The following is a 12,732-nucleotide window of genomic DNA, read 5'->3' on the forward strand; positions in this document are numbered from 1 at the left end:
GGGAGAAATATCAACAACCTCAGATATGCAGATGACACCACCCTTATGGCAGAAAGCAAAGAAGAACTAAAAAGCCTCTTCATGAAAGTGAAAGAAGAGAGTGAAAAAGCTGGCTTAAATCCCAACATTTAGAAAATGAAGATTATGGCATCAAGTCCCATCCCTTCATGGCTAATAGATGGGGAAACAATGGAAACAATGACAGACTTTATTTTGGGGGTCCCCAAAATCATTGCAGATGGTGACTGCAGCCATGAAATTAATAGATGCTTGCTCCTTGGAAGAAAAGCTATGACCAACCTAGACAGCATACTGAAAACCAGAGATCTTACTTTGCCAACAAAGGTCCGTCTAGTCAAAGCTATGGTTTTTCCAGTAGTCATGTATGGATGTGAGAGTTGGACTATAAAGAAAGCTGAGTGCCAAAGAATTGATGCTTTAGAAATGTGGTGTTGGAGAAGACTTTTGAGAGTCCCTTGCACAGCAAGGAGATCCAACCAGTCCATCTTAAAGGAAATCAGTCCTGAATAGTCATTGGAAGGACTAATGCTGAAGCTCCAGTACTTTGGCCACTTGATTCGAAGAACTGACTCACTGGAAAAGACCCTGATGCTGGGAAAGATCAAAGGCAGGAGGAGAAGGAGATGACAGAGGATGAGATGGTTGGATGGTATCACTGACTAGATGGACATGAATTTGAGCAAGCTCCTGGAGTTGGTAATGGACAGGGAAGCCTGGCGTGCTGCAGTCCATGAAGTCACAAAGAGTCGGACATGACTGAGCGACTGAACTGACGGACTCATCCTAATAACTAATACTGTTGAGAATCTTTTCGTGAATTTATTGGCCATTTGTATAACTTCTTTGAAGAATTGTCTATACAAATATTTTATTCATTTTTAAATTAAATTGTTCATCTTTTTTATTAATATTTTATGTATAGGGATTCTTAATATATTTTGGATACAAAATTTTTTATCAGACATATATTCTACAAATACATATCCTTTCTGTAGTTATTTCTTTTTCTTTATGGTCTTTGAAGGAGAAAAATATTTTAACTTTGATGAAATCTAACTTATTACTCTTTTATCATTTGTGCTTCTGATGCCATACCTGAGAAACTATTGTCTAACCTAAGGTTATACAGATGTACACCTGAGTTTTCTAAGAGTTTTAGGGTTTTAGTTCTTATCTCAGGTCTACATGCACGTGTATGTGATTGGTCGCTTCAGTCGTGTCCAGCTCTTTGCGACCCTGTGGACCGTAGCCCGATAGGGTCCTCTGTCCATGGGATTCTCCAGGCAAGAATATTGGAGTGGGTTGCCATGCTGTCCTCCAGGGGACCTTCCAGACCTAGGGATGGAACCCGTATCTCCTGCGTCTCCTGCATTGGAGGGCAGATTCTTCACTGCTGAGCCACCGGTGAAGCCCTCTAGATCTATGATTCACTTTATTTTTTATGTAAGGTAGAGATCCAAATTCATTCTTTTCACATGGATGTCTATTTGTTCCAGAACTGTTTGTTGAAAAGACTACTCTCACCAGAATTCTGCACATCTAAAACTGATCTAAAATTCTAAAAAGTTATTTTAAAAAATAGTCTATTCTTTCCCCCATTGAATTTTCCTGACTGTTTTGTCAAAAATCAACTGACCGTAAGTATTAGTTTATTCCTGGACCCTTCATTCTAGTCCATGGATCGAGATGTGAGTTCTTACACGAGCAGCACACTGTTTTATTTACTGTAGCTTCATAAAAAGTTTGGAAATTAGTAAGTGTGAGTCTACAACTTTGTTCTTTTTCAAGATGATTTTGGCTATTCTGAATCTTTGGCATGTCCATATGATTTTCAGGATTATCTTCTCAATTTCTGCCAAATATCCAGCTGGGATTTTGATGGAGATTGTATATTCCACATATAGATCAATTTTGGGAGTATTTGTCCACATTTATTAGCTGCATGCCTTTAAGTTTACTTAGCCTATATCAGCCTCCTTTTCTAATCCAAAAAAAAAGAAAAAAAATCTCGTGTGTGTAACGAAGATTAAAAGAGATAATGCTTATGCAACCCCACTGAAACCATGACCTACCTGGGCCAGTCTCAGGATGATGTTAGAGTCTGAGATATCCAGCCTAGTCACCACAAAGAAATTCAGATTAATTTATATTCAATACTTGCATTTCTCTAACAGCAACAGATCCCCCTGAAATTCTTCTTAATATCCTTTTTCTCCTTGTATCCAAGCCCCTTACACCCCGCAGCTTCAGCGTCCCCTTCTTTCTCCCAAGCTCCGTACAAAGCTTTTTCTCCAGCCCTAACCAACATTCTTCCAGTCTGTCTACTTCTGTCCAGTTCTCCTTCTGATGGGGCTGGAAAAGAAACTGGACAGGCAAAGCCAGAACTCTTTTTAGTGAGTGGGAAGAAAGGAAAATCAGTGAGCACTAAGCTTAATTTATGTCCCATCATTCATATGAAGTGCTTGGTGCAATGTCTAATGTATAAGAAGGGCTCAATACATGTAGAGCTTTTACTTTTTGTTGTGGTGGAGGTTACATCATGCCCATCCATACTTTACGATGATGGTGCAGGATTTCAATCAGGACCTCTGAGAATCCAGCCTGGACTCTATGGACCAGCGGCCCATCCTCACTCATGGAGGTGAATTTGAAATTGTTGCTCATTTTTTCTTCCTCCTCAAAGAATCAGCCCCTAGGAAAATGTATAAAGTTCACGTCTGAGGCTCCCTGAGTCATGTGTGGGAGTCATATCTCTGTTTCCTCCCTCCCCTAGCACCAGGGCCCTATGCTTCCTCCCCTCCTCCCATGAAAACTTCTGGTACAATATGTCTAAAACTGAAAGTCAGGACTCATTATCTACTGCGTCACAACTAGCATCGGTTTCAAGTGACAGAATGAAAGAAAACAGAAAATTTCCAAGTGTATCACACATCAGAATTTTGTTTCAGTTTTATAATGTGTGTGAATTCGGTCACTCTGTGAAATGTATTTCTTATTGTGGTTCAGGGTTTTTTAAAAGTTTAAAACAGTATTGGAGTAAGATCTTTCACTTTCGTGAAGGTATTTATTATCTCCTAAGAGCATAAAGTAACACCGTTCCAAGTAGCCTGTCCATTTTGATGGGGATTGAAACCTTATGTTTCATCAGCAGTAAAGGATTTGTAATTTATAACACTTTGGTGGAGGAATATCTTCAGTAACCTGTGTTGATCTGCCCTCACCTGGCTCCCTCCCTGCAACCACCTCCCCAGCAGGCTACCTCTTAGCCATCACCTCTTCTCACTCCCGCAGTATGGGCAAATCCACACCCTGAACTTGCATGGGGGTTTCTATTTTCAAAACTCTTTCACTTACTCCATCTCATTTGATTCTCACAACTATCCCATGAAGTTGGCAGGTCGGAGCCAATCCATACTTGACCTTAGTATGGAACCCTAAGCAAGTAACTTCTCAGTCTATCTCCTCAGCTTTCTTACATATAACCAGAAAGGTTAAGAGACTTGGCCAACATCACACAGCCTGGAAGTGGCAGGACCAGGAAGAGAACTAGATCTTTCACCTCTTAGTCTCCTTGTCCCATAGACTCTCCTCACCGAGACACATAATTTCTTTTTAGTGATGTTGATTCATCTAACTGCCTTACAAACAGCGTGGAAAAAGCGAAGAACATTTTGCACTCTTCCACCATATCTAACAACACGACTTTTACGGCACAAAGCACAAGACAAATAGTTCTTCATGCCTCGTGGTTAAGGGTTATCACTCTCGACATCAAAGGCTATTTATTAAAGACTGGGGCGTTGGGAACGGAGACAGCAAAGTCCACCGAGGGGAAAACAAATTTTCCTGTGTGCTCTGTTTTGTCCTTTGTATTGCAGAGTGCTCCCTCTAGTGGCGCTGGAGAAAACAGCTTCTGGAAAGCATATTTATAGATTCCACTTTGTTGTGATTAGAGAAGGCTGGGGCTTAGTGGGAGCGTGGACAGCACCTGTTTCAAGGTCTCTCTTCAGTGATGAGAAATTGAGGACTAGAGCAGTGGTTCTCAACTGGGGCGATTCCGCCCCCAGGAAACATTCGGCAGCGTCTGTAGACATTTTTGGCTGTTTTTTGTTTGGGGTTAGGGGGATGCTACTGTCATAGATATGTAGAAGCCAGGGATGTTGCTAAAAATCCTGTAATACACAGGACAGCTCCCCACCTCCCCCAACAAAGAATTATCCAGTCCCAAAGAATTATCCAACAAAGAATTATCCAGTCCCTCAGTAGTGCTGAGGTGGATCAGAGATACGGTGTGACCCTCCCGAGAAGGGTCCCCCACCATCGCTTTATTAAGATATAATTGACACATAAACAAAGACTTGCAGCTTATTCCCAGTTTTCAGCAGCTCAGACAAATGGCTCTCTTTCATTTCTTTTAAGGTATTTTAAAATTAGAATAGAGAAAAATACGAGAGCAATACATGCTTATGCTGCTAAGTCACTTTAGTCGTGTCCGACTCTGTGCGACTCCATAGACGGCAGTCCACCAGGTTCCCTGTCCCTGGGATTCTCCAGGCAAGAACACTGGAGTGGGTTGCCATTTCCTTCTTCAATGCAGGAAAGTGAAAAGGGAAAGTGAAGTCGCTCAGTCGTGTCCAACCCTCAGCAACCCCACGGACTGCAGCCTTCCAGGCTCCTCCGTCCATAGGGTTTTCCAGGCAAGAGTACTGGAGTGGGGTGCCATTGCCTTCTCCATACACGCTTATAATTAAAAGCAAAGTAATAAAATACTTTCACATAATCAGTGTTAACATCCTTGGTGGTTTATTAGGAGGGACTATATTAAAATGCCAACTTCAGATCACTTCTGACTTAAAATGGCAATGTCCTATGGTAATACTTAATATTCATCTGCTTCTCCATGTGCTCATCAAGACAAGCCTCAATCCACATATAGAGGATTCTTTTAAATTTGCTTGTTGTATACAAAAGCTGGGTTGCTTCACAACTTGCTTTTGTAATTTAGTAAATTCTGAATCTCTCTTCAGATCAAAAATAAGGATCTCCTGGAGACTTCCCTGGTTATCCAATCGTTAAGACTCCTCTTTTCCACTGCAGGGGGCACAGGTTCAATCCCTGGTTGGGGAACTAAGATGCTGTATGCCACGTGGCACACCACAAAAATAAATAAATGGAAATAATCTGTTTATAATATATTATTATATATGTCATATTATATGTATTATAATAATCTCCTGTTTGTTTCCAGAAGTTGGGGATGCTGAGTACCACGGACTCCAAGAAACTTGAAGTGAAGTGAAGTGAAAGTTGCTTAGTCGTGTCTGACTCTTTGCAACCCCATGGACTATACAGTCCATGGAATTCTCCAGGCCAGAATACTGGAGTGGGTAGCCTTTTCCTTCTCCAGGGGATCTTCCCAACCCAGGGATCGAACCCAGGTCTCCTGCATTGCAAGCTGATTCTTTACCGGCTGAGCCACAAAAGAAGCCCAAGAATACTGAAGTGGGTAGCCTATTCCTTCTCCATTGGGTCTTCCCGACCCAGGAATTGAACCAGGATCTCCTGCACTGAAGGCTGATTCTTTACCAACGGGGCTATCAGAGAAATCCCATTCAAGAAATTTAGATGGCCTATAATAGAGGATGAGATGGTTGGATGGCATCACTGATGCAATGGAAATGAACTTGGGCAAACTCCAAGAGATGATGGTAAGGGACAGGGAGGCCTGGCATCCTGCAGTCCATGGAGTCACAAAGAGTTGGGGATTCTACTGGGCTACTGAACAACAACAAAAAAGATGATACTGCCTCACATGGTAGGGCTTTAATATCTCTCTGATGGTAGCAAGTTCACTCTTGTAGAGAGTTTGGCTCAGGATTGGGATCTTCTGTAACATGCTATCTAACTAGAAATAAATAACGTCCTTTTGCTATTGTATTAATTATTACAGATACTTTCTAGGTATAGCAGATAATACTGGTTTTCAACTGATTGTGGGGCTATAAACCTTTATTTCCTAGCAAATTCCAAAATGTACTGGCCAATTTTATGTGCCAACTTGACTGGATCACAGGGTGCCCAGATACCTGGCTAAACAATATTTCTGAGTGTGTCTGTGAGTATGTTTTTAGACGAGATTAGCGTTTCAGTTGGTAGACTGAGTAAAGTAGATGGACTTCCCTGGTGTGGTTCCTGGGCGGTGTGATTGAGTGTCAGACAATCAGTTGAGGGCGTGACTACTACGTAAAGGCGGAGACGGAGAATCTGGCCTCTTTCTGTCTTCTTGCTTGAGTTGGGCCATCAACGTTCTCCTGCCCTTTGACTGAGATGTACATCAGGGGCTGTCCTGGTTCTCAGGACTATGCCACTGGCTTTCCTGGGGCTACACCTTGCAGATGGTATAGGGGACTTCTAGGCCCCTATAATTGTGTGACCAATTCCTTATAATAAATCCTCTCTGTCTCTCTCTGTGTCTTTCTGTCTCTCTGTCTATATATGGGTACATATACGTGTGTGTATCTATGTATATATATACCCATATGTGTGTGTGTGTGTCTATATATATATGAGATAATATATCTCCTATTAGTTCTATTTTTCTGGAGAACTCTGAAGCCAACTCAAATAAGATTGTTTTAATGAGGGACCTCTCTGGTGGTCCGCTGGAATCCACCTTGCAATGCAGAGGACTTGGATTCAGTCCCTGGCAGGGGAACTAAAATCCCACATACCATGGAGGAACTAAGCCCATGCATGGCAACCAAGTCTGTGAACTACAACGAAAGATCAGCGTGATGCAATGAGAGTGCCACAACTAAGATACCACGCAGCCAAATAAATAAATATTTTTAAAAAGAATGTTTTAATGGTATAAGGTAGATTCAAGTTTGGGAAAGAGTAATCTAACTCATTCTTGGTATGGCAAATCATATGCTGCTCAGTCATTCTGGTAGACAGAGCTTTTGCCCCAGGTATTTTTGTTTGTTTGGCCACTAGAGCAATGCTGCAATAAATATTCTTCCATTTATACTGTCATACTTTTACTCCTGTGGAATAGGTTGTCCAAATGAGATTGTTGACTCAAATGTTTTGTGTGTATTTTTAAGTTTAATAGATATTTACAGATGGTTTTTTTAAAAAGCTGAAGCAAGTCATACTCCTACCAGCAGTATATGAGACGAAATATTCTCTCATGCCTTTGCCATCATTGGGTACTATCACACTTTTTAAGTTTTACCCATCTGATGGGTAAAATTTGGCATCTTGTTTTTGTTTTAATTTGCATTTTCTTGACTCTAAGTATAGTTGTTAAGAGCAGAGTCTGAAGCCAAAATGCTGACACTTAATGTCTGTATTTCCTTAACTAAGATTCTTAATTCTTTTCACATTTGCCAAACAGAGATAAAGTACCCATCACAGGGTTGCTATGAAGATTACATAAGTAACTAGATGTAAAGCTCTATGAACAGTGCCCAGATTATAGTGATAACTATATAGGTTTTAGTATTATGGGTGAGTTTGAATAACTTTTAGTAATTTTATTGATCATTTGTTTGTCTCCTTGGTGAATTGCCTTTCCATGTCCTTTGCCTATTTTCCTGTTGATTTGTTCTTTTCTTATCAATTTGCAGGTGCTCTTTTATATCAGGTATTTTAGGCACATATTAGCTGTGTGTTGCAAATACACACTTTTCTCTACTTTGTCACTGATCTTTTGATACTATGTGTAGTATATTTTTACATATCCAACACATTTAAATCTGTCACCAAGTGCTTTCTCTTATGGCTTTTGTGCTTTTTGTCTTCTCTAAGATCGCTTTGGTTTTTAATGTTAAGCAAATGTACTCCTGGGCTTCCCTGGTGGCCCAGTGGTAAAGAATATGCCTGCCAATGCAGGAGACACGGGTTCCACCTCTGAGCCAGGAAGATCCCACATGCAATGGAGAAAGTAAGCCTGTGTGCCACAACTACTGAGCCTATGCTTTAGAGCCCGTGCGCCACAAGAGAAGCCACGGCAATGAGAAGCCCTCGCACCACAGCTGGAGAGTAGCCCCTACTCGCCGCAACCAAAGAAAAGCCCACACTCAGCAACAAAGACCCAGCACAGCCATAAATAAATAAATAAAATTAGAAACAAACAAACAGAGAAACAAATGTACTCCTAATTTTGAAATTTATTTTCAACCATTTTTAATCCATTATTTAAATCTCCATGATTATGATCTATGGTAGTGAGAACAAAAGCCACAAATTAATATCTAATAAGTTATCTTGTTATCCACAAGAGTCTTTCCATCTTGAAAAACACTTTTCATTTGATCTTGTTGCCCAATCTTTCTCCTGCTTCTGTTTAAAATGTTTTGTACTTTTTCTTTTGTTATTTTTTTTTACCTTCTATCTCCTTTTTTCTCAAAGCTCTACAATCTACTACCTTCTTCTGTCCTCTTTCTAGAAGATAATAATTAAAGATATACAACATAATTAAGGGCTTCTCTGGTTGCTCAGCTGGTAAGGAATCTACCTGCAATGCAGGAGACCCCAGGTTGATCCTTAGGTCAGGGAGATCCCCTGGAGAAGGGATAGGCTACCCACTCCAGTATTCTTGCCTGGAGAATTCCATGGACAGACGAATCGAGCAGGCTACAGTCCATGGGGTTGCAAAGAGTTGGACACGACTGAGTGACTTTCACTTTCACTTTTTCACTTTCAGTGACCAAGAACCAATGCCATCACCTTCTTCTTGGTCTTCGTTCTCCTTGTCCTCACTGTATCATTTGACTGTCCTGGTCACTGCCATCTTTGGGAAAGACTGTCCTTTGTTGGACTAAGAATGCTGTTCCATCCCGAGTCTTCTTTGGCCCTTGTAGCAATCATTGTTGTTTGCCTGCCCCCAAATACCCCCCTCTCTCTTCCTTCTTGCTGGCAGAGACCACGACCCATCATAGAAGTTGACAATGTCAGACAAGCACATTTTCAGCATACCCAAGCTGAGGCATGGATATGTGCTGTGGTCCTGACAGTGGTCCCTGAGGGAAAGTCTGTGGGGTAGGCTACACAGGCTACACAGTGTAGGAAAAAGTTTGCTCTTGTTAAAAACCAAAATGCATGCTTCTGTAAGCAACTATATGAAGAAGTGATAGCTTAAAGAGAAACAAAATGTCCTGCAACAATGAGGACAAAAGTCAGAGCATAAAAGCTACTATACTCAGATGATAGAGAGAAAGATAGAAGAATGTGGGTTCTTGGCAACACTGGTAAGCCATGAACCAATCCAGAAATGCCCATCTCCAGATTTCCTGTGAGTAAGATAATATGTCCCTGTTATTTAAGTTGTTTATAGCTCTATGTCTTCTGCATGCAGCTAAAATTTCCTTATTGAGTGCTCACATGACCCCGAAACAGCTACTCATTCTAATGGCTCTCTTTGGCCTTCCAGCCCCTTTCCACTATCTGCATCTAGAACATTCTCTCTAAAGAGCCACTTTGATCAGAGAATTCTGTTGCTCAAACCATCAATGGTAATATTATGCCAAGCAGAAAAAGCCTGTTACTGAAGACCACATATTATATGATTTCTTTCATATGAAATGTCCAGAACAGAGATTAGTGGTTTCTTAGCCCTGGAATGGGGATGAAGGGTTAAGAGGTGACAGACAAAGAATATAAAGTTTCTTCTTTTTTCTTTTCTTCTTTTTGCCGCACTGCCAGACTTGTGGGATCTTAATTCCCTGACCAAGGTTCAAACCTGTGCCTCCTGCATTGAAAGTGTCCACTGGACCACCAGGAAAGTCCCTAAGATTTCTTTCTGAAGTGATGCAAATGTTCTAAAATTGACTGTGATGCTGGTTGGACATATCCGTGAATGTATTGAAAACCACTGAATTATACACTTTAAATGGATGAATTATATGATATATGAATTGTATCTCAATAAAGATATTAGAAAAAAAAGCGCCTTTAGTGGTGATCCATTACTTAGAGAGTATAAAGCACAAATTCATTACCCTAGCATTCCAGGCTCTTCGCCCTGCAGACTCAAACTACATTCTAACTTAATCCTTTGCCACTTTCATATAAAGTAGACTATTGAACAGATCATGAGTGGTTCCTGAAAAGTGACCCATGCTTTTTTGCTTCTCTGTCTTTGCTCCTATGTTCCTTTGGCCTAGACGGCCTTTCCCATCACCCTGTTGCTGCTGCTGCTAAGTCGCTTCAGTCGTGTCCAACTCTGTGCCACCCCATAGACGGCAGCCACCAGGCTCCCCTGTCCCTGGCACTGGCAACCCACTCCAGTGTTCTTGCCTGGAAAATCCCACCAGTCTAGTCTCTTAAAATTTAACTTGCTTTCAAGGTCCGGTTCAAATGTTTTCCCTCATCTTCCCAGGCAGAAATGCCCCTTGCTCCTCTGAATTCAAAGAATTCAGTATACTTCATGTGGTGTTTATCTGTCTCATTTGCAGGCTTGTGGACACACAACCTCACTGACTGTATTAGCACCACAGTTTCCAAATCAAAAGTTGGGTGGTAATACTCTCTTAGTAAGAAAGTGTACTGTGGGCTTCCCTGGTGGCTCAGTGGTAAAGAATCCGCCTGCCAGTGCAGGAGACGTGGGTTTGATCTCTGGCCTTGGAAGATCCTACAACTAAACCCATGTGCCACAACTACTGAGCCTGTGCTCTAGAGTCTGGGAGCCATGACTACTGAAGCCCGAACACTCTAGAGCCCCATGCTCCGTGACAAGAGAAGTCACTTCAATGAAAAGCTCAAGCACAGCAACCAGAGAGCAGCCCCAGCTCATCATAACTAAAGAAAAGCCTGAGGAGCAACAAAGATCCAGCACAGCCAAATCAATCAATACTAACTTTTTAATAAAAAATAAAGACTATTTAAAAAAAGAAAGAAAGAATATTGCAAATTAGGACCATTTTAGGAAGTTTAAATAATGTGATTGCCAAAATAGTCTTCCCGCTAGAGTGGATGATCTTTGCTGGACATAGATTAGTGCTGCTCATCCTTTCCCCGCTTTGCAGAGTGGATGTCTCTCAGGTGGATGAAAGAGCTTGGTTTCCCTTTTGCTTCACGATGCATGGGAAAATGGAGTTAGGTGCTTATAATGAGTGGTCTAGGAATCAGTGAACTAAAATGGACTGGAATGGGTAATTTAACTCAGAAGACCATTATATCTACTACTGCGGGCAGGAATCCCTTAGAAGAAATGGAGTAGCCATCACGGTCAACAAAAGAGTCTGAAATGCAGTACTTGGATGCAATCTCAAAAACGACAGAATGATCTCTGTTCGTTTCCAAGGCAAACCATTCAATATCACAGTAATCCAAGTCTATGCCCCGACCAGTAACGCTGAAGAAGCTGAAGTTGAACGGTTCTATGAAGACCTACAAGACCTTTTAGAACTAACACCCAAAAAAGATGTCCTTTTCATTATAGGGGACTGGAATGCAAAAGTAGGAAATCAAGAAACACCTGGAGTCACAGGCAAATTTGGCCTTGGAATAGGGAATGAAGCAGGGCAAAGACTAATAGAGTTTTGCCAAGAAAATGCACTGGTCATAGCAAACACCCTCTTCCAACAACACAAGAAAAGACTCTACACATGGACATCACCAGATGGTCAACACCGAAATCAGATTGATTATATTCTTTGCAGCCAAAGATGGAGAAGCTCTACACAGTCAACAAAAACAAGACCAGGAGCTGACTGTGGCTCAGATCATGAACTCCTTATTGCCAAATTCAGACTTAAATTGAAGAAAGTAGGGAAAACCACTAGACCATTCAGGTATGACCTAAATCAAATCCCTTATGATTATACAGTGGAAGTGACAAATAGATTCAAGGGCCTAGATCTGATAGATAGAGTGCCTGATGAACTATGGAATGAGGTCCATGACATTGTACAGGAGACAGGGATCAAGACCATCCCCATGGAAAACAAATGCCAAAAAGCAAAATGGCTGTCTGGGGAGGGCTTACAAATAGCTGTGAAAAGAAGAGAAGCAAAAAGCAAAGGAGAAAAGGAAAGATATAAACATCTGAATGCAGAGTTCCAAAGAATAGCAAGAAGAGATGAGAAAGCCTTCCTCAGCAATCAGTGTAAAGAAATAGAGGGAAACAACAGAATGGGAAAGACTAGAGATCTCTTCAAGAAAATTAGAGATACCAAGGGGACATTTCATGCAAAGTTGGGCTCGATAAAGGACAGAAATGGTATGGATCTAACAGAAGCAGAAGATATTAAGAAGAGGTGGCAAGAATACACAGAAGAACTGTACAAAAAAGGTCTTCACAACCCATATAATTATGATGGTGTGATCACTGACCTAGAGCCAGACATCCTGGAATGTGAAGTCAAGTGGGCCTTAGAAAGCATCACTACGAACAAAGCTAGTGAAGGTGATGGAGTTCCAGTTGAGCTATTTCAAATCCTGGAAGATGATGCTGTGAAAGTGCTGCACTCAATATGCCAACAAATTTGGAAAACTCAGCAGTGGCCACAGAACTGGAAAAGGTCAGTTTTCATTCCAATCCCAAAGAAAGGCAATGTCAAAGAATGCTCAAACTACTGCACAATTGCACTCATCTCACAAGCTAGTAAAGTAATGCTCAAAATTTTCCAAGCCAGGCTTCAGCAATACGTGAACCGTGAACTTCCTGATGTTCAAGCTGGTTTTAGAAAAGGCAGAGGAACCAGA

The 12,732-nt window shown here is 41.3% G+C and overlaps 1 protein-coding gene across 9 annotated transcripts in view; it reads right to left on the reverse strand.

Moving 5' to 3' along the window:
* Positions 1-12,732, reverse strand: part of ZBTB38 (zinc finger and BTB domain containing 38) — a 143,020-nt gene that overhangs the window by 85,480 nt on the left and 44,808 nt on the right. The window contains exon 1 of one of the 9 annotated variants that reach the window (XM_010858191.1): positions 2,094-2,109. The exons of the other annotated variants lie outside the window; for them this stretch is intronic. The gene's annotated coding sequence lies outside the window, so the exon portion shown is untranslated. Of the gene's footprint in view, positions 1-2,093; positions 2,110-12,732 lie in introns of those variants that run through there. 9 annotated transcript variants of the gene reach the window in all.

Source organism: Bison bison, unplaced genomic scaffold (assembly GCF_000754665.1).
Source record: "Bison bison bison isolate TAMUID 2011002044 unplaced genomic scaffold, Bison_UMD1.0 scf7180017864384, whole genome shotgun sequence".
Lineage (NCBI taxonomy): Eukaryota > Metazoa > Chordata > Mammalia > Artiodactyla > Bovidae > Bison > Bison bison.